This window comes from Pteronotus mesoamericanus, unplaced genomic scaffold (assembly GCF_021234165.1).
Source record: "Pteronotus mesoamericanus isolate MK-2021 breed Mesoamerican mustached bat unplaced genomic scaffold, CSHL_Meso_final contig_42, whole genome shotgun sequence".
In the NCBI taxonomy this organism is placed as follows: Eukaryota; Metazoa; Chordata; class Mammalia; order Chiroptera; family Mormoopidae; genus Pteronotus; species Pteronotus mesoamericanus.
The window spans coordinates 7,056,475-7,083,404 of NW_026555157.1; the positions used below are offsets into that span (position 1 = coordinate 7,056,475).

Sequence of the window (26,930 nt, forward strand, 5' to 3'; positions counted from 1 at the left end):
ACATAAACTGCCTAGGGTACTGCCTGGCATATAGTAAGTATATATGTACCTTTCATAAAGTAAGTGTATATGAGGGTTTGTTATTATTATTATTATTAATCACAGAATATAAACATTCACATCAACTGAAATAAACTACAATTAACAACTACTAATCATTTACCTCACAGAGCCAAAAAGTAACAAATTCATTCAACATTATTGAGAAATGACTACAAACAGATGCTGTGCTGGTTTGATCCATGCTGCTATAACCCAGTGCTGTCCTTAGTAAATATTACAAGTAAAGGACACTCTCTCCATTTTGAAATTCTGTGAGTAGGAAAAAAACTGGGAAGCCTAAATATAAAAGGTGGGAGATCAGTTAAAAAGGAAAAACATATATATAAGAGTCGTATAAAAACACATTTATTGACATGAATACATGTTTGAGATAAATGATTAAGTGAAAAAGGACAGGTTACATGGGGTTATGATTTCTTTTTGATAAAAGACATGTAAATAGGTACTGTATAAGCACAGAGAAGGAAAATTGCCTGGATGAATGAAGGCTAGAATGTTAACATTATCTCTTTATGACAGTATTATGGGTGCATTTTCCTTCTGTTCGATAACTTTATTTTGTAACTTTAACTTGAAACACAAATAATTCAAAAACAAAAATGTAACAAAACATTGGGGTAAGCTTTCATAAAGAGTAAGCTTTTTAAGATACTAATTGGCTAAACAGATACTAAGGAAATCAGTCATAAACTTGTATGCACTGTTAATTATTTAACTATTTGGAAAAAGAAGTCAAATACTAAAAATCCTTCACTGGATCAGGACAGTGATTCTTAGTTAGACTCTTAAAAAGAACTTTGGAAACTTCCATCTGTTACAAGCTCAATTTCCCACACTTGCCAGAAAACATTATTTTGTAAACAGTGGGTATTCTAACAGAGGACCATTTTTTAATACCTGCCATATTCCTATAAAATTAAATAGTTAGGAAAGCAGGCTTCCCAATGTTCCTAATACAGGTTACTAATGTCCAGTTGTGTTTGAGAACTATCCGGGAAGTTGTAAAAACGTTCCTTACAATCAGTGGGCAATACCACAAAATATCTGATAGAAACTTTTCACTTTAAAATTATTTTAAAGTTTCTCTGAGTCCAGATGCTCTTGAACAACCAAGCAACCTTCAGGAGAAAGAGTCCATTTCAATTATACCCTTTAGTCAAGAATGCCGCAGGGCTGATTCTAAACACGATTATGAAGTGCCACCTAGTGGATGTTTTTATAAAGTTTCTCTGCTTATATTTAAATGTTATCAAATAATTTTTAGAAGAGCTATTCTAGGTAGTCAAAAGGTACAAACTTTCAGTTACAAAATAAATAAATACATCCTGGAGATGTAATATACAGCATCATGACTATGGTTAATACTACTGTACTGTATATTTGGAATTTGTTAAGAGAGTAGGTTTTAAGTTTTCATCACAAGAAAAACTTTCTAACTATGTGCAGTGATGATGTTAAACTAGACTTACTGTGGTGAGCATTTGGCAATTATACATATATCAAATCATTATGTAGTAAAACTGAAACTAATACAATGTTATGTGTCAATGTATCTCAATGAAAATAGCTACTCTGTATGAGGAAATAGCTATCTCTTCCAGCATTTCCTCACCAATTACTGATCCAAGGGACAACGTATCATTTTTTTTTTAAACACACCTCTGACTAATAATATTGATTTTAAATCTCAAGTTGAGCCTCTGCTATCACCACAGAGAATAAAAAAGATCCCAATTACCTCCTAAGTGATCCAGAATCTATAATGACAGCATGCAGAAGTTAGAGAGAAGATCCAATTTAGCTAATGTGCTTTTGTCATCCACTTCAGTTGATAATAACAAAAGATTAGCATTGTTATTATCAGGATAGTAATTACTGCTACCAATGCACTAAGCTATATGAAAGCAAATTCCCTTGGTCTAAATCAGCAACATCTGATATTTGGAAATCAGTAGGATTATCAGCAAAGACTTTAAAGTAGTACCATGTCCCTGCATGTGTAAGCTGCAAAGGCTCTCCTTTCCCATTAGGGGTGGCAATCACACAAGTTATGATCAATTAAACTGAAATTAATGAATGGTACTAATGCGGAACAACTATATAATCAAGGTAAAGTAAAAGGTTGAGATGTACAATCAGACATTTATAGTTTTAGTCTGTGATCACATTTAAATAAAAGTCTAGAACTAGACTTAATCAGATGAAATCTACATCTACCTAAATTTTCCTAGTTACAGACTCAAAATTTTGCCTTCAGAAGCAGTCAATAAAATATTTCTTTAAAAACTTCTAATTATCTATCGTGGTCACAAACTGTGGTGATTGTAGGGCACAGGGTTTTGGGGGTAGGGGCAGGTGGAAGAAGGTATAGGGGGACAAATGGTAATGGAAAAATACAATAAAAAATAAGCTAGTTTTTCAAAAGCTCCTAATTATCTAGATATTACATTGCTAAACAGAAATGACCAATTTATTTGTAGAGCATCCTAACTCACGTTGGAAGTTTTGACTTTGAAAAAAGTTGTCTGCAACCTGTTGTAATTGGCTTCCTTGGGAAAATTTCGCATGTTTTACAGCTACTCTTGGGTGTCCTGTTTAATTTATAGGATATTTTCTGTTTAAGGAGCTATTCTTCTAAGAATGCAATGCTCATTTTATACAATTGTTAGTAATCAGTCATTGGAGGGAGACTCACAGGGGTCAATGGATAGCTTATAGTCATCAAACTAATTAAGAGAAGAGTTAAGATCCAGGTCCTTGACCACAAAATTAGAACTCTTTCCACTACATCACACTGCTTTTTTATTCTTTCTCCACAAAGAAATGAATGTTTTCATTAAATTTTTCTTAGGGTACAGGTTGCATTTTTAATCTAAAAGGTCCATGTGGTAATTACTGTCCAGCTACGCATGGAAGGGTGTTAAAAACTATGAATTTTTTCACAATCCTCCTACAAAAAAAATAGCAAGACTGGGGCAAAGCAGCTTTTATGAAGCAATCTACATCAGTGACTTCAACCAGGGGACGGAGAGACCAGGGAACAAACCAAGCAGTCACTAAAGTGGGAACCATTACTATACTTAGTGAGAGGAACAGAAGACGACATTTCTGCGTCCCACCAGTAAGTTTGTGTTAGCTGAGGAGGCACTGTTTCCTCAACAGGCACTGAGGAGGCATTGTTTTCTAAACAGGCGCTGAAGAGGCACTGTTTTCTAAACAGGCGCTGAGGAGGCACTGTATTCTAAACAGGGGCTCAAAATGTGATGGCTGATAAACAGAAGTGCAGGAACTAACCTTTAGCATTTGAGAAGAAAACCCTTTATTTACCTCAAAACTGCCATCTTTTACCTCTCATCATCTCACAAAGTAAATATCTACATAGCACACATTCTTTCGGTTCAGAATCAGTTCCAAAGTCCAAGGCCTGACACCTTTTTCTATCTGCCTGTGAGATTTCAGGCAACTGACACTGAAATTTCAGGCCATTTAACTTTTAAGCAACAGCTTTAAGTGTCCTTTTTGTTATTATTTTGCTATTTATTTCTTATTACTCATAGGACCATATTCCTGACACAGTAAATGCACACTAAGTGAAAATCTGAAACTTGGATCAAATACCAGCTTGGCTAAATCACCTAACCTCTGAGAATCTTTGGTTCCCTCCATCTGGTCCTGAAGAGGCCCCTTCAGCTCTAAAGTATTCTAAGGATATATTTCTTGAAAAGACTCTACAACAGATTTCAATACAACAAAACTTATCAGGCCTGTCCCTAACACTACTTCTTCAGCAAAGGCTTTAACAGAAGTCTGAGGCGTGTAGTGATGGTACCAAATCTAAAAAGGGTTCTTTGTAGGTTATAAGTGAATTGCTTTTGAGAAAGTCTCTATAGACATCTTATTTGGCTCCTCCTCTATAAAAACTGCTGTGGGAGCCTAAGAAAAGCAGCTTTCAAACTTGTAAGTGCAGATTTGGTACTGCTGCCGCCAGGCCGCGAGCGCTGCCAGGGGACACAGTGAGTCAAAGCAATTCTATGCATCACACGCCTCAATGTCTTCCCTTCACTTGGCAGCTATACACACTGGGATGAGTCATCCAGCTAAATGTCAAGAGTCCCAAACTTATTACTAGTGCAAAGGTTTTCAGTCTGAAACTTTACAAAATGATATAACTTTAAAATCATTACAAAGGAGACTTTTTTGTTGTTATTATAAGTTTGGAATTTTTGTGAAAAATTAAAAGAATAGTGAGACAATGGCTTAGGAATTATACAGTGTGTGTGTCTGAAAGAACATTCACATATACCTTTCAGGGGCAAAGGTAATACTAGAACTTATTAAAAGGATAAGCAGAATCAACAAGCGCAGTATTAGATACTACGCACACAGTCTGATAAGTTTCCAAGATATTTACATGTGAATGCCTCATTTTCAGGCTCCTGTAACATTTACTTCAAACATTTAAGACATTAGAACAGCTGATGTACTTACAGGCCCTTTTCCCTTGAAAAGTCATTATGAGTATTCATGGTTTTGGTCAAATTATATAGTATGTAAATTTAAATGCTTTTTTTTTGAAAGGGAGAATAATTAACTTTACATTTGTGGTCATACTGCCCTGTAAAAAGCAATTCATTTCTCCAGCTTGAATGAAATACTTAAAGACTGCCAATGAAGACAGAATACAAACTATTCTATTAGTCTTTTAGATTAAAAAAAAACAAAAACAAAAACAAAAAACTACCAAATGACAAAAAGTACATGTCTAAATATTAGAGAATACACTTCTAATAAATAAGTTTCTTAATTTTTTGAATAATTCTGTATGTAATTATTCAAAATATATCTCTTTGAATACCTCTTTGAATATCCTGGTAAGAGGTATTTTTAAGAAAAAAATTTTAAATAGTCTTACTAATAATTTTTTCTCTTATCAAGAGCAATTTGTAAAAAAAGAAAATCTTATTATAAAGGGTTCAGACACATATTGATCTTTATCAGTATTTTTCTCATTCTCCAACAGCCTGACAACTTTTTAACTTGGGCTACGTTCTTAGTTTTGTGAAAAAACTATACAATTTAGTTAAAGAGGAAATGAATAATATGATTCCTGTGGTCTAGAGGGGCAGGGGGTAGGTAGTACTACAGCAAAAATGCTGAGGTTTAGAAAAATGTAGAATAAACCTTTATTAAAAACAGATTTCAAGTGGCCATTTTATCAGAAATTGAGCTTTTAGATACAGAATATGAAAACTCACTACCTTACCTCAAGAAAAAAAAACTCAGCTCTATCAAACAAATCTCACTCCCATTACATCCCACACAAGATGTGTTACTATAAAACTTCTTGGACCACTTCTACTATAAGGATTATTTTCCCTACCAACATGTTTTTTTCTCATCAAAGTTCTGCTAAAAGCTTACTGAATGTGGAACTTCTCTTACTAACTTCATCTAACTTGACATAGGAACACTCATACTTGTTTTGAATTCCAACTTTGTTCTTCATTGTAAATCACAGATTTTATAGAGTTAAAAATTATCCAATTTAACTCTCTCATTGAAAGAATGATAAATTCAGGTGCAAATTAAAAAATTCATTCAAGGTCTCAGAACTTGTAGAAAGTCTCAGAGCTGGGTATAAATATTTTGCTTCATTAAGATTGACTTCACTAAAATTTGTCATTACATTCATTTTATTAAAATGACCAACAGTAATTCAACACTCAAAATAAATGTACTGAGCATCTATTGTCTTTCCAGGCACCTTGAAAAAAGGGCAAAACAATATATGGGAACTAAGAATGCATTTAGACCTATGAGAAAATTCATCATACCATAGTTTATATAGGGGTGGGCAAAGATAGATTTACAGTTGTAATACAAATAAGTAATGCACTAATTAATAAATGATAATACAAAAATAAACTGTTTGACATGCTCGAAACTGTAAAACCTACTTTTGCCAACCCCTACATAATTCTTCCTCTGTTCCAGCTGCTTTTTTATATCATGTCCAACTTCAACTTGTAAATAATTCTCACCATATACTGTACTCAGGTGATGCTGTCTTTAGATCTTATAAAAATAAAGGACACTATAGATTAAAAAAACAATGAAAACCTTCCATGAAGTTTCTACCTACGCTCCAAAGATTTTCAACTTAAGATTCACTCCATGAAATGCCACATTCAATGGCTTGAAAACTGTAGTCATATATTATCCTAAATCCCCTTTCACTTAAAATACCACTTTGCATCTAATGTCCATAAAGTAGCTAGGATTTTTCTGCTAATAGGTCAAATTCTCCTAATACCTACTTTTGAAATTGTGATTTAAGAATAAGAACAATCTTTTTTAAATAACCTGTGCTAAGACTTATATAAGTAAAATAATACACTTATTTTACATTTGAGGAGCTAAAGTTAAGTGATCCCTAAAGTCTCACAGAAGTGACTCTAAGACATCTGCTCTAATTCCTAATACATTTCAGATATAAGATTACATTTCAACAGAAAGTCATCAAACATGAGGTAGCATTTCCAATTCACCAAGTTTTAATAATGAGTTTCATCAAGGGCCATAATTTGGTGTTTAGAACTTTTCCCAACCATATTAATCTTCCTGTACCTGTCAGGGAAGAACAGTCACAAGTAGAAACTTTGAAGATATATGATTTGCAAGAAAAGGATTTCAGAAAACAGAATCATAAAATTAACCTAGATTTCTAAGTGTAATCAAATTTACTCTTCTAATACACTCTTCCATTGTGAATATTTAGTTAGGCCAGGAACTTATCAACACTCTTTTTCCCCCTAAATATTTACAGCAACAGTCTCTTACGGAGACAGTTTGCAGTCCTATGTGGACCTAATAAAATGTGTGAATCATTTTATATCACTGCACCAAATTTTACAATTTCTTAAAGTCTCTTGGACATCCTTCTCAGTATTTCTAGCTTTGTCCATTTCAGTCTTGGACTCATTTTCTATAGTGAACTTAAAGCATTCGTCACTTTTCACCAAATAACACACACGTCAAATTAGAAATTTGTTTCATCTTTTAAATAATATTGAAATGTATCCCTTACCAGATCAATCTTGAGGTGAAGATCCCATATTTTCCTTTGAGGAACAAGGAAATAATTTAGAAGAAATAGTAAGCACAGTCTCAATGGTGTTTAGGCTCAAATCTCTCAAAATTTCAACTTACTACAAGTGGATTTCAAGACTTCCAGTTGCAGGCAGAAGTTCTTACTACATCAGCCAAAATCAAATCTGAATGCTTAATTTTTATTTCTTTACCTCCCAAATCAAAAACTTTTGTTGGACAACTGCAGATACTCAGTTCAGTCAATGGACATATTTCAGACAGCTACTTCTTGTTGGTGAATCTAGAACTATTTTTGCTGAAGGAACCGCAGGTTATACAGAGAAATAAAAACTAGAATTAAAAAAATGTTCCCACAATAAAAGGCTTCCACTTAGTACAATTTGAGTAAGAAACGGCAATCTGAAATATAACCAGAACACAACTAATAGACATTCCTCAATTATAGGGGGAACTCCTTTCAGGAAAAAGTGACAAATTCTAACAATAAGCTACCATGAATTAAAAAAACTCTCAGAATGCCTTAGGTAAGAGGTGGAGAGTTTGTTCTATAGGTAGTTGCAATTCATTGAATGTCAGGACCTACTTCTTCAAATCTCCAACCTCTTCTATGTAGTATAATTTTTAAAACTGACCATTACAGTGATGAACAAGATCATCCTCCCATTAAAAGAAGGCTTCACTCTATTACAAAAGTCAGTTGTGTATTGACATTTTTGCAATGACTTACAAACATTAAAAGTTTTCTATCTTTCAATGAACAAGAAAATCAATCAAAATTCTTCTTTTCTAAGACATTCCAGTGTATCCTATAATTTTCATTCTAGAAAACGAGAACATTAATTTTACTTCTTATAAACTAAAATTACTATTTTATAAGAAATGGACTCTTATTTTTTCCTCCATTGACATAAAATATATTAATGACCCAAATTTTGTCAACTGACATTTTTCTCAAATGCTGTGACTGAAAAATATGTAATGCTAATATGTAACACATCTGTATTAAACTCAGACTCAAGTGTACTAATATACATGCTATTATATACATGAAAATATGCATGAATATAGCCATAATTTGGATCCACTTAATAATTTCTAAGAAGGGAGTATATGACAAATCAGATAAAGAATAGTAAGTTTTTCTACTCTCTGTTCCAATGCTGTTAAGTCAGAGCAAGGGAAGTAAGAAAGGACTGGACTTGACAGATAGGCCTGGCTAATTTATCTATGGTAAATAGATACTACTATTTATACTACTATACTATGGTAAATAGATACTACTAGTACCTACCTTCATAGATAGAATTTTAAGAATAGAAGCAGGTAATATGGAAAATCCCTTTTAGAGTGCCACACATATGCTGCCTATTTACTTAAAAAAAAAAAGGATAAATGAATGTAGTGTTTTCTTCTTTCTTCAAATTCTTTGGTACCTCACCGCAAGAGATGATTCTTGGACCTTCTAAGTGAGGATCTCCATTTCTAAACTAATCTCTGTGGGTAAATTTATTCAGAATCACGCTTTGAGTCTTTCACTCTCTGCATCCAAACTCTTCAATGACACTTCACAGTCTATTCTCAAAATTTAATTTTTTAGATTGGCATTCCACACATTTGTGGGCCTTCCCTCCCCCCGCCCCTGCCAACACCCACCACCAAATTTCATCTTTTTTTTATTTCTGGGAAGATAAAGTCAAGATCCAGCTCCCTGGCATTTGGGTGTTTTCTTGCCTTTTATTGTTTGTCCAGAGATTCCTTATTTAAAATGCCCTTTCTCTATTCCTTTCCATGTAGGTCAAATATGAACCCAGGCAAAATAATGTCTTTTTCCTCCAAATTTTCTAACTCCCTATAGCATGAGCCATATAGACTTGTGATCCTCTTCTATTATTTTCTTGAATGATTATTTTAAACCCATGGCTCTTTACCTCTCATTTTTTTCCCATTCCAGACACATCCATATCATGATCATCATCAGTAGCCTCTTAATTAGACACAGCAAGTCTTAAAGACCCCCACCAAAAAATAGATTTAAATTCAAAAAGTTAAATTTGCCCATGGTTCATCTTCCCCACAAATGTACACTTTAAATGGAGGAGGGGCATGAGGAAGGGTTGGTATGTCTTGCTGGTGTTTGAAGTCCCAGGAAAAATGTAATGGAAGAAATAGGAGAACACGATTCCACCATGAGCATCATCATTACTAAGCAGAAAGAGTAACAGAGCCAAAACCTCTCAATGAAAATGGTCTCTGAAATCATTTAAATGCAAATAATTTCAAACAAATGAACAAAAATTGCTGGCACTTTTTTTTTTTTATTTGAATGAAAATGAAACATACTGAAATCAACCCTTGAGTAAGCTCCTGTAAAGGCAGAAGAAAGGCTATCTTGAAGACCTTTAATCCCAAGATAACAATTGACTAGATGACTCCATTCAGTAAAAATCAGACCCACTGTTGCCCTGGCGCTGATTACCTAGAACTTCTGACTAAGAGGGGTCCAGAGTGCCACCTTCCCTAGGGCCAGAGGGGTCCTTAGCAGTTGGCAGGTTACTAACTGATGAATACACAGGCCCTGTGTTCATAGGGCAACTTGAGACTCTCAGAAAATTACACTACCATCTACCCAATGGAAGGGTTAAGTAACAGCAAATAACTATAAATGGATAAAAGCCAAAGCCAAGATTCCTCTAAACCCAAAACAGACCTTAATCTAACAGCAATGATGCCCTCATCCAAATAGAACACAGTTCTTAGCTAGGACAGGAATAGAGAGTAAAGTGTTCACTAGTTAAGTTCTAAAGAAACGTACCAATTCTTAGTAAGATTTGATGGGAGAAAACACATTGGCATATACATGGAAAAAAACCCTATTTAGTGATCTTTAATAACATTATGATGTCTACATCTAGGTGAGCTTCCTAGGAGTCTCAATTCCTCAAAACAACTATCAATATTAAAGTACAGCTGTTGCTATACTTTCTGTTTTGTTGTTTTTATTAAAAAGTCAGTGATTAATTTTTCAGATTTAATAAAACCTGGTCAGGCTTTTAGAAATGTGGACTTCAGCTAGATAATGAATGGTAATATACTAGGAAATTAACTTCAGGAAAACAGATTAATTGCTCACTACCTTTTTCCTCAAAATTACAAACACATTTGAACATTTTATTGTTTTCTTACCCAGATTATAAACTCCCAGACAAAATGAATACTTACTCCAGCAACACCTAAATCTAAATGAAGTTATTCAGAACTAGTTTAATAAGATAACGTAGATAAATCTGTATTTTTAATAATCTAGATAAATCTGTATTCTGTATAATTATGCCAATTTTGAGCTTACTTTTATATATATCATTAAATATGCTATATAACAGATTTGAAACATGAGTAAAAATTAAATACATAATTCAAAATATTTTCTTAGCTTTTAAAAATTCCTCTTCCAAGTTAAGCCATTCAATACAGAATCTGTAATAAATGCATTTCCTAGTTAACTCTGAAGGAAAATTTTGTATCACATGTTTATATAGTTTATATACATTATATTTATATGTTATAAATTTTCTGCTATATCTAAAGATGATCCAGCTTATTAACAAAATAGTTTATTTTTAATATTTGCTGAAAGTTATTCATTTGGGAATATATGGTTTTCTTTCAAAAGACATTAACTAAAATAAGAATACTAAATGAGTGCTATAGATTTTCTGAAGCACTTTCAAAGCCTGTCTACATTAGTAAAATACCAAGTGAATTAGTATTACAAAGGAGACTTTTGTCACCGATAATTTAAAATATTAATGTGAATACTTAACAGGTCAAGCCTTTTACATTAATCAAAGACACAATGTAAGACTGGTTAGAGTGAGTATTCTCCTATCAGTAAAGTTTTCATGTCAGGTAATTTCTCCCATTTTTCCCTCATAAGCATAAAAGGTTATTTTTCTCCCTGCATTCCTGAGGAACAAAAAGTTATCTGTTTTTCTAGAGATAGGATGGTATTATTAACTACTTCTTTCAAAATACAACATTTGGCATAATCTATTTTTGTAGAATTTTGTCAAGTAAGCAGTTAGGAGGGGTGAATTATCAAAGGTTGTTTGGCTTCTTGTTCTTCATGGCTGAGCAGACCAGTAAATCTGGGGTCTTTTATGTTTATGAAGGCTGGAGGTAAAAAGGTTAGTAACTGGCTTCTCAGTGATAAGTAATTAAACATTAAATTTTTTTAAAAACTGCAAAGATTTTTAAAATTCCCAATTTAACTGAGAATTAAGTTAATGTTATTAAAAAGAAGTCCTTCATTAAAGTTTTCCCCTTTTTTCATTTTTTGGGGGTTATAAAATTCTTCTCTTGCTATATTTTCTTCTTAGCCTAAAATTTGCCAGACTTACTTGTGATTTTCACAAAGCAGGTCCATAAAATCATGATGAGATTAGATTATTTTATGCCCCTCTATGAAAATCAAAAACAACCTACTTAATCTTGGTTCATGGTCAAATATATAGCTCCCTGGCCAAGACCCTCAGGAGTGATTAGGCAGTGTTTACAATGTACAGAAGATTAAGAGAGAGTTTTTATCCCTTGCTCTGTGCGGCCTGTTCTCTGGTGCCTTTTGCCTTGATCCACAAGTTCAGAGGCATTCACAAAATGAATCCTGAACAAAAAACAGAACAAAACAAAAAAAAACATGTTCAGGAAATATCAGTCATGTGAGAATCTGGAGTCAGATTATTCCTCCAAAGTGGTTGTAGCACTAATCCTTTTAAGATGGAATCCTCTCCTGGGAAGCCTGAGTGAAGGTAGCAAGAGAAGGAACTCAGGCCCTGGGCGCTGAGAAGTCCCTAGCAGAGAAACCACAGGAGAAAAGTATGGGCGACTTGCCTCAAGCATGAGATGGGAAAACAGACCCACTGAATGCAAGAAAAAGCCCAACAATAAAAACCAACACTGACTGAAAAATGGTGAGAAACGACATGGGGTTAAGTTGGACAGCAATTAACAGAGAGTAGGACAAACTGCCCTGGTCACAGCTTTGAGGCTGGAGGAACAGAAGGAAGAACAAGAGGGCAGAACTCAAGGCTTTACACTAAACAATGCCTGGGTTGCCTGGTGAATGACACGGGGAAGCCAAAGGCATTCATTTATACTTTCTCAAAGAAAAGATAAATATATTATTTCTCTAGAATAAATCAACGCTAAATAACAAAAACAAAGAAAGTCTGATGTATGCTCTACTTGCTAAGGTTATGAGAGAAAACAGCTGGCAGGTCGCTGTGGGCCAAAAGCCTGGTAAGGTAGATTCAGGCTTTGGTGGTAGTGCCCAGACACCCAGTGAGAAATTATTTGTCATTCCAATTTAAAATAGAATACAAACTGTTGAGAGTCAAAAGGAATCAGATCATTTGGTCTACTACTCCCATTTTTCCAAAAACCAGACTGAAATTCAAGAAGAGATGACCTATGTAAGGTTTAAAAAGCTACTCGCTGGTACAACTGTTTACAGTACTCATGACTTTTACCCACTGTTTTTAAGGAAATTACTGCTGAAGTTTCAGTGCTTACTGCATTTACATCTTCCTTTTTTCATTCAATAAGCCATCTAATGAATAGTAAGTACTAAGTACTAGGCTAGATCCTAATATAGTTCCCTGGAAAACCTCAGAAAATAAATGGGGCAGATAGTGGTACCAAGTTTGACAACAGGCAAAATATTAAGATCAGTCAACAAAAATTATGGACCACCAAGTATAGGTGATAAGATTAGGAAGAACTGTGATATGAAAATTGGAATAGCATACAAATATATCAGGTGTCAAAAGAATCACTGTCTGAGAAAAACAGAAGTGGTTAAAGAACAGAAAAGGGAAAAGAATGGCAAACACAAGTTGAATCATTTACGCAAACTCCTGGGACTTTTGCATACAGAACAAAACACAGGCTGATGAAGTCACTGCCGCTCCAAGTTGTCTGTGGGTCACTCTTTCTCAACTTGAATTAAAGAAAAAAGAAATCAGTCAAAGATGTACATTTCCCTGCCAAAACTGTCTTTGGAAGTCAGGAACATGTAAAATGACAATTATCATTTTACATAAGAGAACATTACATTATAATGTGGTTTTCTCTGGAGAACAAACTAGCTAGCAAATATTACCAGCTATTTCTGGATTTCTGGATCTCTGGACTTCGATGGATTTGAGAAAAGGTGCAAGTGACAACTAGAAAACAATTAAAAGCAGCTTCTATGAAAAATAAAACTAATTTTTAAAAAAAATCCATCAGGGTTAGTGTTAAGGTGGTGTTATAGACAATTCACAAAAAACTCTTTAAGCAAAAATTTAGTAATCTTAAAGAACTATAGGAGATAACAGAAAGGGAACACTTACATTTGACTAAAGGGAATATAAAATGTAACAAGTTCTATAGAAGTCGGTTTGCCTTTATCTGGTAGAGTTTGAAATTGAGCATATCCACTGACGTGGCAGTTTTGGTCCTGAACATTTTTCTTAGAGAAAGAACACGTACATAAAGAGGCACATACAGGAATCTCAAGTATTTTTCCTCTGCCGCTTTATTTCTAATGATACAAAAATTGGACACAATCTAAAAAGCTATCAAGAGAAATTACGTAAATAACGTACTTATCTACTGTATTTTCATAGAGTTAAATACAACTGTGATCACCAATAAATTAAAAGTATAAGCAAGGATTACTGTCAAACAGAAAACAGAAAGGTTTTCTACGTCCAAGATGGTGGCGTAGGAAGAACTTACCTTCTCCCACAATCACTCTCGATCTACCCCTAGATACAAAGCAATTCCCCTCAAGAAGAAATGAGGGCTTCTGCCCAACAAACCAGAGAGACCACATAAAAACCGATAGGAGGGCAGGAGAGACAAACCCACTTACCTTGGGAACCCGACCCCGAACGCACGGACCTGCCGGAGGGAGGAATCACTACAGGACCCGCTCACAGACTACCCGGCCTGGGGATATGGCGAGAAAAGTGGTTTAAAAATCATTTACAATAGAGGTATGGAAACCCATTTTCAAACCAGAGATTATCTGCCAAGCAGGAGAATTGCGGATTTCGCTCCGGTGTTGGAGACACAGGAGAGCGCCATTTGTTGCGCTCACGCTCCACCAGGATTACACGATCCAGACACCCTAGCAAACCTTGAGCCAAGAGCACCCCGCCGCGCACCAGACCCCAGGCCCGTACCAGATCCACGGCTTGCCAGTAGGAGTTTCCGCGGTCTGTGCCCTCTCTGTCCAGAGCTGCAGGATCAGGCAGACTGACCCTCAGAATCCCGACAGTCCACACCTACTTCAACTACAGCCCCCGCCCCCGACGATGCAGCTCGCCCCAGAGACTGCCCACAAACCACGCCCACTTCAGCCACAGCTCCTGGCTGCAGGGTGGCGGCTTGTTCCCCTGACGCCCTGTGGTTCTAGCCCTCTCCAACTACAGCTTCAACCAGCCTGACCAGGCATCCTGGTGTGGCTGGCCCAGCTCCCGTAGCCCAGGAAGCCAGGCGGCTTGCCTTCAAGATTCTCAGGGCTCCAACAGAGGCTCCAGTAAGCCTGCCCAGGCAGTTCCAGTGCAGCTTGGCCCGGGACTCCTGCAGCCGGAGCCCGCTCTCCAAGCACTCTCGCAAGGTGGCCCTGGCGAGGCGTGTACCCTCAGGACACCCCCATAGCTTGTACCTGCTCCAGCTCCAGCTTCAACCAGCCTGCCAAGGTGGCCCCACTGCAGCTTGCTCCAGGTCTTTCTGGAGCCCCACGCTCACCGTAGCACCAGTTCCAGTTCCAGCGGGCTTGACAAAGATGCCCCTTACACACAAAGAAAAAGAGTTCCTCCTACACAAGGCCACACCTTTAAGACTGAGAAAGGCTTCTGTTTCACCTAATTCACAGAAGCAAAGATAGAGACAGTAAAAATGAGAAAACAGGGAAATATGTTCCCAAAGAAAGAAGAAAAATAAACAAAACCCATAAGAAAGAACTAAATGAAACAATCTACCAGATAGAGTTCAAAACAATGGTTATAAAGATACTCAAAGAACTTGAGAGAAGAATAGATGAACTCAGAACTTCAACAGAGGTAGAAAAAAAAATCAGAACTGAGGTTTACAATAACTGAAATGAAAAACATACTAGAGGAAATCAAAAGCACCCTAGAGGATGCAAAAGAAAAGTCAGGGACCTGGAGTACAAGGCAGTGGAAAACCCCCAATCAGAACAGCGAAAGAAAACTTTATTAAAAAATTAGCATTGTTTGAGGGACCTCCAGGACAAAATCAAGCGTTATCAAAATTTGAATCATAGGGGTCCCAGAAGCATAGGGAGAGAAAGGGACAGAAAATTTATTGAAGAAATAACAGCTGAAAAATTCCCTACGTTGATGAAGGAAACAGACATCCAAGTTCAAAAAGGACTGACAATCCCAACAAGATGAACCCAAAAAGACTCACACCAAGATACATCATAATTAAAGTGTCAAAAGTTAACGATAAGGAGAGAATTTTAAAAGCCACAAGAAAACCAGCTAGTTATATGCAAAAGATCCCCCATAAGAGCATCAATTGATTTATCAGAAAAAAAAATTGAAGGCCAGAAGGGTATAGCACAATATATTCAAAGTGATGAAAGGAAAAACCTACTGCCAAGAAAGAATACTCTATCCAACAAGGTTACCCATCATTCAGAACTGAAGACAGATAAAGAGTTTCCCAGCTCAAGTGGGATTTGTTCTAGGGATGCACGGATGGTTCAATATTTGCAAATCAATCAACATGATACACCCCATAAACAAACTGAAGGATGAAAATTAATGATTATCACAACAGATGTACAAAAACAATTTGACAAAAATTCAACATCCATTTATGACACAAACTCTCAAAAAGTGGGTATAGAAGGAATGTATCTCAACTTAATAAAGGGCAGATATGATAAACCCAGAACTAGCATCATATTCAATGATGAAAAGCTGAAAGCTTTTCTTTTAAGATCTGTAACACAAAGCAAGACGCCCATTCTCACCATTCTTATTCAACAGCAATCAGACTAAGAAAAGAAATTAAAGATATCAAAATTGGAAAAGAAATAAAATTGTAACTATTTGCAGATGACACGATGCTATATATAGAAAATCAAAAGATTCCACAAAAATTATTAGAGATAATACATGAATTCAGTAAAGTGCCCAGATAAAAAATTAATATTAAAATATCTGTTATGGTTCTATAAACTAATAAGGAACTAGCAGAAAGGATTAAGAAAACAATCCCATTTACAATTGCATCCAAAAAATAAAAATAAATACCTAGAAATAAATTGAACCAAGGAGGTAAAAGACCTGTATTCTGAGAACTATAACACAGTGATTGAAAAAAAAAATGGATAAGACATAAATAAATGAAGAGGTATACCATGTTCATGGATTTAAATAGAATCTTAAAGTGTCCATACTATCCAAGGCAATCTCCAGATTCAGTGCAATCCCTAACAAAATATCAATGGTATTTCTCGCAGGACTAGAAATAATAATCCTAAAACTTATATGGACCCATAAAGACCCTGAATAGCCAAAGCAATCCTGAAAAAGAAGAACAAAGTTGGGGGTACCATGGTCCCTGATTTCAAACAATACTACAATAATACATACTACATAGCAATACTAGATAGCTATAGTAATGAAAACCATATGGTACTGGCACAAAAAAAGACACGCAAGATCAATGGAACAGAATAAAGAGCCTAAAAATAAACTCATCCTTACATGGCCACTTAATCTATGACAAAGAAGTCAAAATATACAGTGGGAAAAGACAGTCTCCTTTTTATTAAGTAGTGTTGGGAAAATTGGACAGATATGTGCAAAAAATATTAAAGTATACCACTTTCTCACATCATTCACAAAAATAACATCAAAATGAATTAAAGAATGAAATTAAGACCTGCAACCATAGAAGTCCTAGAATAAAACATAGGCAATGAAATTCTTTGACATTACTCTTAGCAGTATGTTTAAAAAATATATCTCCTCAGCAAAAGCAACAAAAACAAAAATAAACAAATGGGACTACATCAAATTTAAAAGCTTTTGCACAGTGAAGAAAATGATCAACAAGAAAAAATAGCAACCTACTGAATGGAAAAAGACATTGCAAATGATATATCCAATAATGGGTTAATATCCAAAATATATGAAGAACTCCTACAACTCAACATCAAAAAGAAAAACAAGCCAATTAAAAAAATGGACAGAGGACCTGAGTAGATATTTCTCCAAATAAGACATACAAATGGCCCACAGACACAAGAAGATATGCTAAACATCACTAATCATCAGAAAAATGCAAATCAAAACCAAAAAGAGATATTACCTCACACCTGTCAGAATGGCTATTATCAAAATATAACAAATAACGAGTCTTGGAGAGGATGTGAAGAAAAGGGAATCGCTTGTACACTGTTGGTGGAGTTGTAAATTAGTGTAGTGCAGCCACTATGGAAAACAGTACAGAGATTCCTCAAAAAACTGAAAAGAGAACTGTACTACTTGGCAATTCTACTTCTGGCTATTTATCTAAAGAAAATGAAAATACTAATTTAAAAAAATGCATCCTTATGTTCATTGCAGCATTGTTTATGATAGCCAATATGCAGAAACAATCTCAGTATCTAATAATAAGTGAATAGATAAAAAGATGTGATATATATCAATAAAATGGATTACTCAGACATAAAAATGAATGAATTCTTGCCATTGGAAACAACACAGATGTACCTAGAAAGTATTGTGTTTAGTGAAATACTTAGGAAGAGAAAGACAAGTACCATATGATTTCATTTACATGATTTCATTTACTGATGGTTGTTAGAGAGAAGGAAGGTAAGGGAATTAAGAAGCACAAATTTCCAGTTGTAAAATAAGTTGGGGTATGTAATGTACACCATAGGGAATATAGTTAACGGTATCATAAAAACTCTGTAAAGTGACAGATGGTTACTAGACTTACTATGGTGATCACACTTCATAAGGCATGTACATACTGAAATACCATGGTGTATACTCAAAATTAATATAATATTGTATGTCAACTGTGATTAAAAATAAATTTTAAATATTTTAAAAAATCATGATGTTGAGCATTGTAAAAGTAGGCATTAGAGACAAAACATATATTTATTGTTTACATAAAATTCAAAAACAAGCAAAACTATGTAGGGGATACAGAAATATGTAAAAATATATAAGGAAAAGCAAGGAAGTAATTAATTCAACCTTCAGAGTTGGGGGGTGTGGTTAAGGAGAGGTGATGAAATCTGGGCCAGGCACAGTTGTTTCCTGTTAGTGGCAGGTATTCAAGTTATTCATGTTAATGTTATTGTTTTGTATCTTATTCGCATGTTATAAATATGCCCTGTGTATACATAGCATTTTCCAAACACTATGAAGATTACTCCTATTTTTAAAAAGTAGGAGTTACTCTCAGAAGTAACACTGTCTTTAAGAAACTATTTTAAAAGGTACTTTTTAAGAATCTTCAAGTAACAAGGACATAGCACACATTCAGGAGCTTATAAAATTATCTCTTTAAGTCACACAACTCCAAGATGAACATTTTCATCCTTAGTTTACATCTGAGAAAACTGAGAGACTGTGCTATGTAGAGTGTCCAACCTTACATATCCTAGAAGAGGTAGGATTTAAACAGAATATCCAACTCTGAAAACAATGGTACAACTGTACGTAGGACTATGAATATACAACAGCAAAAATAAACTTGAATACAGAAACAAAACTAACTTGTTATACTACAGTTTACTGTTTTAACTATCTTAGCATATAAAATGTATCTATAAATCATATTATAATAGTTTGTATTAATTTTATTCATAGTATACCTCTTTATTACTTCACAATCACAATTTACCTTTAAAAATCTATAAATTGTAAAACTGGCAACAGATACTCATTATGTTTATGGAAAGTCTCAACTTGACCATTTTTCATAATTGAAGGGAAGTTTAAAGAAAGTTAGCTATTGGCAGGCTGAAATTCAGCACTCTCGTTTCACTACCCCTCCACTCAGGCAAGTGAACAGGTCTTGGAGCCTCAAAGAAATTACTCACTCTCATCCTCTTTTACCTCATCTTTCTTCCAATCATACTTCAAAAACCTAATTTTGAACTCACACAGGAAACCTGATTAATACCATCTGGTTTTTTTTACTACATGAACTCTGGGACTCTTCAACACACATGCAACATAATTCGTTTAGTATACAATTATTTGTCATCTTTTTATTTTGTTGTTATTATGTGTGACCATTCTGCAAGAACCACTGAGAAGAGTTCACACTTTTTTTTCTTCTGACCTATGCACTAACTTCCTTCTTCCCCAAAGCACTACCAATTGTGCTCTGTAAACAGTAGTCACTTAATAAATGCTTATTGACTTACTAACAGTGGAACAGTTCGCCTCTGGTATTTCTCAATATCCCAGCGAATCCTTCACATCTATAAACATGCTGGAGATGATACCAGGTACCGCTAGAGGCGTGGGGTCTTCCTGAGGGTACCTGGGACAAGAAAAACACAGAGAGAGACCAAAGACAGTCAGGAGAAACACAGAGAGAGGGAACATGGAAATAAACAGAGGATAGAATAAAGAATAAAAGGAGCAAAAGAGCCAGAGGTTACAGAGAAATTAAGCAGCCAGAGACACTCAGAGACAAGGAGGAAGTCAGCAATCTGAACTGGGGTTTGGAAACCACATTTTTAGTATATTTACTCATTTAATAGGTGCTCTCATGTTACTAAATTTATGATATCATCAACCATTTCAAAGTTATTTCTAAGGTTTTTATGAGCTCTTATCTTTATTAAAAGTCATCTCTAAAGGATCTCATCTTTGGTTATACATACACAGAGGCACAAACACGTTCCTCAAAACAATTGGGAAAATGGTTACTTCAGAGGGGTAATGTGACTTGCCCACGGTCATTAGTAAGCACATGATAATTGGGGCCCCAAATCTTCTGGGTCCAAACCCAATGTTTATTTCTGATATCCTATCCTGCCTCTATGAGAAATGAATCATATATAAACTATTCTTATAAAATAAAATTCAAACTACACAGTCAAAATAAAATTTTCTGTCCCTTGGGATACTGAAAGACTCCAGTTACTCACAAGGTTACTTTACCTCAGTGCTACATTTATTTTAAAAATCTATCATAAAAAATAAATAAGAATAAAAGTATTTCAGAATGACAGAAATTTTTAAACGCAAATGAAATTAAGTCAACATCCATTTGACAGCATTTTAACATTTAAAAAAGGAGCTAGAATTAGTTCATTGCTTTTACAAAATTTTAATTTGGAAGTCTTAATGATTCAATAATTTCAGCTGAAACATCAAAAGACACTCTACATTTCAATAAATTCTTAGACCTAAATACTAGTAAACTTGTCTCAAACTTGTTCTTTCATGTTTCACCTAAAAGTCTATACTGCAATTCAGTTTCAGAGCAGTACATAGAGTAGAGATGATTTAATGCACCACTCTTTGTAAGCATTGGTATTTTCTCGTAAGGAATCCTCATCCTCTTCTAAATAATCATGCCCTTTAGGGAAGTAATTAATGTAATTTGTCAGAAAAACTCCGTTCATGTAAGTGTAAGCATGTTACTGGATTTCACACAAGACAATAAAAAGAAATCAAAGAAATTTCTATTCAACTGTGCATCAATATATTTTCCATGTTCAGCAATTTTTAACCAGTAATTTTCAAATAAGGCCTGAAGTATGATACTGCTCTGCCCTCTAGTGATTGGCTAGGATTTGCTTAATAAATGCTTTAATATATTTTTCTAATTGCTTTTTGAGCAAAACTGAAGGTTTTGTAAAAAAATATATATGATAGCTAATTTTTCATTATTTGAGTAGTGAACAGAGAGTACTGATAAACTTTTGGGTTGTGGTATGGACACAATTTAGGAAAGAGACACAATTTCTTTTCATAGGAAAGGTTCACTTAAGTACAGAAAATTAGAAATCAAATTTAATACAATCTATTCTAATCATTACTCATATTTTTATGCAAAAAATTCCATTTAGTTTTTCTTAAAAACTTTATAAATTTCCTAACTATAAATTCCAAATCGGTTGATTCTATTATTTTAAGACTGCAGTATCAAAATGCTGTAACCTTGTATATACCACATGTAGATGAACAATTTTCTGTTAATAAACCAAAATGTGCTTATTAAAAAATGATACAGATCATCATCTACCTTTAATTGTTCAAGTGGCACTTTAGGATCTTCCTGAGCCTCAGTGTTGTCATGAGGGAATTATCATTTTATATGTGGAAACATTAATCAAGGGTGCCAGTTAAGACAGAGTTATTATACAAAAATTCACCCTATTATTTCAATTAATGGAACTTCCTTCCCTCCTAGTTTCTCTTGCCATAACTCTCTCGCAAGGAACCAATGCATTTCTAGACCAGCATTTCTACTCTCATTAATCTGAAGTGTATTACTTCTGCATCTACACATTTGTGTTAAAAATAAACATTACATTTGTAACCTGAATGTAAAGGGATTCCTGAACAATTTAGGACAATCCATAAGCAGTGTAGTGGTATGGGGTTAGAAGCACAAAACCTGCAGCCCAAATATCAGAGTTCCATCTCCAGCTCTGTCCCTTATATAATAACAGTGTGACCTCAGGCAGATTATTTAACCTGTGAGCTTCAGTTTCCTCATCTACAAAGGGAAATAATAAGAGACACCTACCAATCTGAATAGATACTTGGGTTACACGGGTGTATGCATTTTTCAAAATTCAGAGAATATACATTTAAGATTGTGTATATACTAAATGTAAATTTTACATCAAAAGAAAAACCTAATACATAAATACTGAACTCTAGTCGATACTACATATGCTGAACTATTTAGAGCCAGTGTAGTGATGTCTATAATTTGCTTTCAAATGCATCAACAATTAAAATGACAATGGATGGATTAGAGATATGTAATAAAATAAGTATAGCAAAATGTTAATGGCTGGCCATAGGCAGTGAGTATATTAGTTTGTAATGTTATGTTTGAAAGTTTCATAATAAAATGTTAGCGGGAAATATATCTCTTGTACTTTTCATAGAGTTGATATGAAGTTTAAGTATATATATAACAGCATTGAATATTTAGAAAAGTGCCTGATAATCAAAAATGACAAATGGCAATATGTTTAAGCAAATGAAAGCTGCTTTACTAGTTGAAGGAAAAAAGTAAGAAAGTAAGGAGGCACTGAACTTCCAAGCTGGAGTGAGTTGTTGCCATCAAGGGTGTTAAAGCTCAAATTTCAAATACAGAATAAAACTGCATAGGCCATGTGGAGAACATGGTCTTGGAAAATCAGAATTAGTTTATTTGAATCTTGGTTCTGTTTTTAATTAGCCAAGAAGCTTAACTTGGCATGTTCTGAGCCCCAGTTCTTTCACGTATAAAATGGGAACAATGATACCTACATCTAACAATCATTATGAAGATTAGAAAAAAATGCAAACACACATGCACACAGATATTAGCACATAAAATGCCAAAATAGCAACGAAGTTTTATTATTATAATCGTTAGTACTACTTAGGGTGAGTCTTACAACTATTCTCTGCACCTGGAAACAAAAGTGATGCCTTATCCAACTGTATCTGATTCTATCCTAGAACTTGCATGTGCAGGGGGATCCTACTACTCTCAGAGCCTTCTAAAAGGATCTTTATTAAGAGAGTAGGCCTTACTTAAAGTTTGGCTCTGCTGAGTATAAAAGAAGAGCTAACAATGGCAGGGAAATAATTAATCATCCCTATGTTATGCCAATTATAATATATATAAATACCACGGGTGAGGCATATAGAAAGTATGTTTGCTAATGGTATTTTAAAGAAAGTTGCGATATACTTCAGTGCATTTGAGGAAATGACATTAGCACCTGGATAAGTTTTGACTTGAAACTGTCTACAGTGATGTTATTTAATGAAAAAAATATTAAAGCTACACTTAAAGAAGATGAATTTTAGGCTCCCAGGGGGTGGTTTTGTAAATCATTACAGACTACTCCATGAAGACAGTGGCTCAACATACAGTTTCAGCTAAAGAGAGAATCAAAAACTTGGCAATGGAAGGGGAAATATGGGAAACATCATACAACATGGCTTCTGCCTTGACCACTGCACAAAAACTGCTTTCACCGAAGAACCACTGGATCACATAATCCAAACACCTTTTTCAGGCCTTTAGAGGCATCTATATTCTTCAACATTTTTGTTGAAAACTCTTCCCCATCTTCCTCAGTCCCATACTTGACTAATTTTCCCACCACAGACCCAACTGTCAAAAAACAGGTGGGTGTTTGTAAAAATTCTGTCGTAGCCACATTTTCTACTTTCATCAATTATCAAAGTTTCAGCCCTACCTCTCAAGTTATACCTACCGGTATCTTCAGCCTGAATCTCTTTGAAACTCATCTCACATTTACTACTACATCCTATACATAATCACATGGATATCCTCTCTGCATTTCAAACCCAATCCATCACAAACTTCATCTCTCCTTCCCACAAATCAGTTTCTATTACTATCTCTCTATTTCTGGATGGAAATAAACCTAACACACTTCATAAATCCTATCTTTACCCTCCTTTTCAACACCCTTCATTGCTTTCTTTCCTCTTGTGATCCCCCCCTACATACCCAACACAAGTTCAGTCTATTGCTAAATTGTATAGATTAATTTGTTTCAGATAACAGGAAAGGATTTGTATTCTTCAAGAGGCAATGAAAGCTAGATTTATAATCATTAAATGCCAATAGACACAGACACACACAGGCTAAACAGTAGTAGGCATCAAGTGTTTGAGAACATCTTCGATGAAGGAATCATTAAAACTGAGTACTAATTTTTGCCCCAGGAATTGAGAAAAAGACTTACTTAATTTTGTGAATTGGATACATCAATCCAAATATCTTGAGATACAGGGTGTAACCTTCATAATGCCGCTCATAGTGGCCCCATTTACAACTCTCAAACTCTTATTAGAACAAATTTCTTCTTACCCACAAAAGCTAAAGCCCACAGATCAATCTTTCCAATGCTGCCTCTTTTCTCTTACAACCCATCCATCCCATCTCTACAGTCTGCCTGAAAATTTTCAGGGGTTCATCTGCCTTTAGGGGAGGAAAATGTAAACTCACCCAGACATTCAAGGCCCTCTTATATCTGCCTTTCCATTAGTTTCCCATTTTACCTTTATATATGAGTCTATCCCACCCCAATGGCAGAGAGGTTTGTTCATTTTCCCAGACTTCTATATTTCCTCCTCTGTCTAGTCTTCCTTGATACTCCTACCTGGGATTTAAGATCTTCCTCAGAACTCTTAATAACATTTATCTCTCTCTCCTTTCTCTGCCTATTTAGATTTTGCCTTCTCTCGTCGTATCATGACCCTGATTGTGTTTAAAACATTGCACATAGTAGTTCCAACAAATATTCACTAGGTAAACAAACAGAAGAACAGAAAATAATTACTTTATCTTTAAACTAAACATTTTTCCAGTGAGACTACTGCAGCAAGTCCACGTTCTAAAAGGGAATATAACATAGCTAAAGAAAGTGCAAGCTGGTGGGCAAGAATGGTTTAGAATTTCAATATATGCTAATAACTGAAAAAGTATATAACTTAAGCCTATAAAATTCATGCCTAGGAAAAGGCAAGATTTCTATAAAACCACAAACACATGTTAACTTATAGAGCAGCTTTTAGAAGGAAACAAGGTATTCTCATAAATGGTATAAAATCATCTTCAAAACAAGTTTATACATATTAATTGTAGAGAGAATCAAAACTGATCATTGAAATTACTGATACTAAAGACAAAAGACCAAGTTGTACTGCATGAAAAGTTTTAGAAAGTAAATACTTTCACTGAGGTAGAATTTTCTGTAGATGTAGAAAAACATTTTCTTCTCTTGGATCAATTACTTGTGAAATGCTAAACCACTGACCTAACAGAAAAGAAAATGTGGCTTTTCTAGTTTACGAAAAAACTTAGCAGTTAGGTTCTAACTGAATTAGGTGTTTAATTAAAAAAAAAAAAAAAAGTATAGCTATCATGTTGAGATAACAGAGCTATGAAAATAGCTCTCATACTTTAAAATTCATTAAGAATTCATAATACAGGTTCCCAGTTTTGTTAAAATAACGATAGTCTTTGAAGAAAATTATGTCATTTGTAAAAATAATTTACCTGTTGTTTGGGGTGATCATTTTGTTAATACCAAAAGTATGAAGCAATAACATTCATAATATAACTATAATCCACTGAATGATAGATAGCTCATCTCCTAACATTTTCATGTATTTGAACTCTGGGTTTTAATAAACTTGCAAAATTAATTGGGGAAAGTATAATTAAAATCAAACATATCACGTATGGTTGTGTAGAAAATATTGTAAGATATCTAACAATATAAAAAGTAAATGTTATTATTTCCTAATGATTTAAAGCAAAACCATCCTGAATTCAATTCAACTCAACCTCCAATACAATAAATATGTGCAACTAGAAGGCAGATGTTTACCTCATTGTGAAGGGAGACAATAACATGCTTCAACGTCAATTTCAAGGAACAGTCAAGCAGCAAAAAGTCAAATGCCACTTCTGACCTACTGTTCTTTTGATAACAAACACATTTCTCAGTAGCCTTGCCATGTGCTGGGTTAGTACTGCACCCTCCAGCACTTTTAATCCTCATAACCATCTTATATGACTGGTATTCATCCCATTGCACAATGAAGCTAAGGAACTTCTTCATAGCTCAACCACAGAAACATCTGAGTTAGATTTAGTCTTATCTTGGGTCCATCTGATTCCATAGCCCATGCTGCTAAAGTAAAGCAACAGCTCAAAAGAAAAAGGTAATCCACTTAAACCTTCTACAAGGAAACCTTTTAAGTTTCTGCCTATACATATTAATCTCAAGGAAGCAATAGTGAACACTATTCAGTTGACAATCTGAAGGCAAAAATAAGGGTGTTTATTAGCATTCCAAAGTAAAAGTTCTAAAGTATTTTTCCAGAGGCACATTACAAACCATAATGTCTGAAATATTTTATTACAATAGAAATAATTGGTAAAAAAAATTCCATGATTTTAATCATTAAGTAAAAACTCACAGAGAGAGACATAGCAGCCTTATTAGAAAGATTTATCTATATTCTCTAAAAAGTGAACCTCTCAGTGAATAATAAAGGAAGACAACACCCATTATTTTAACAGGAACAACTAAACTTTCAAACCTGAAACCTTTATCATTCCTTTAAGTGTTCACTTCACCAAATGAACTGAAACATGAGCTGTATGCTTCATCAAAAGGCAGGACTGACTAAATGCTACAGAAAGCTGTTTGGTACTTAAGAAAGGGGTTGACAGGCGCTGCTCCTTTCAAATTTTTCTCTATTGTCTCTTTTATAATATAATATTCCTATTTGATGACTTGGCAACTCTAATAATAATGAAAACATAGATATTCAGAAACTGTACTGAAGGCATGGTTCAGTTTCATGCACATGTTCGACCAGGTGGTGCCAGAATGGATAAAAGGGCTTACAGTTCTGCACATGAACATACCTCGCATTTTGTAGGTTTTCCCATCACTCTGATCTGGCATT

General features: G+C 34.6%; 1 protein-coding gene across 1 annotated transcript in view; it reads right to left on the reverse strand.

Moving 5' to 3' along the window:
* The window catches only part of BBX (BBX high mobility group box domain containing), a 259,101-nt gene that overhangs the window by 118,313 nt on the left and 113,858 nt on the right, over nt 1-26,930 (reverse strand). The window contains exon 5 of the mRNA XM_054577334.1: nt 19,652-19,770. The gene's annotated coding sequence lies outside the window, so the exon portion shown is untranslated. The remainder of the gene's footprint in view (nt 1-19,651; nt 19,771-26,930) is intronic.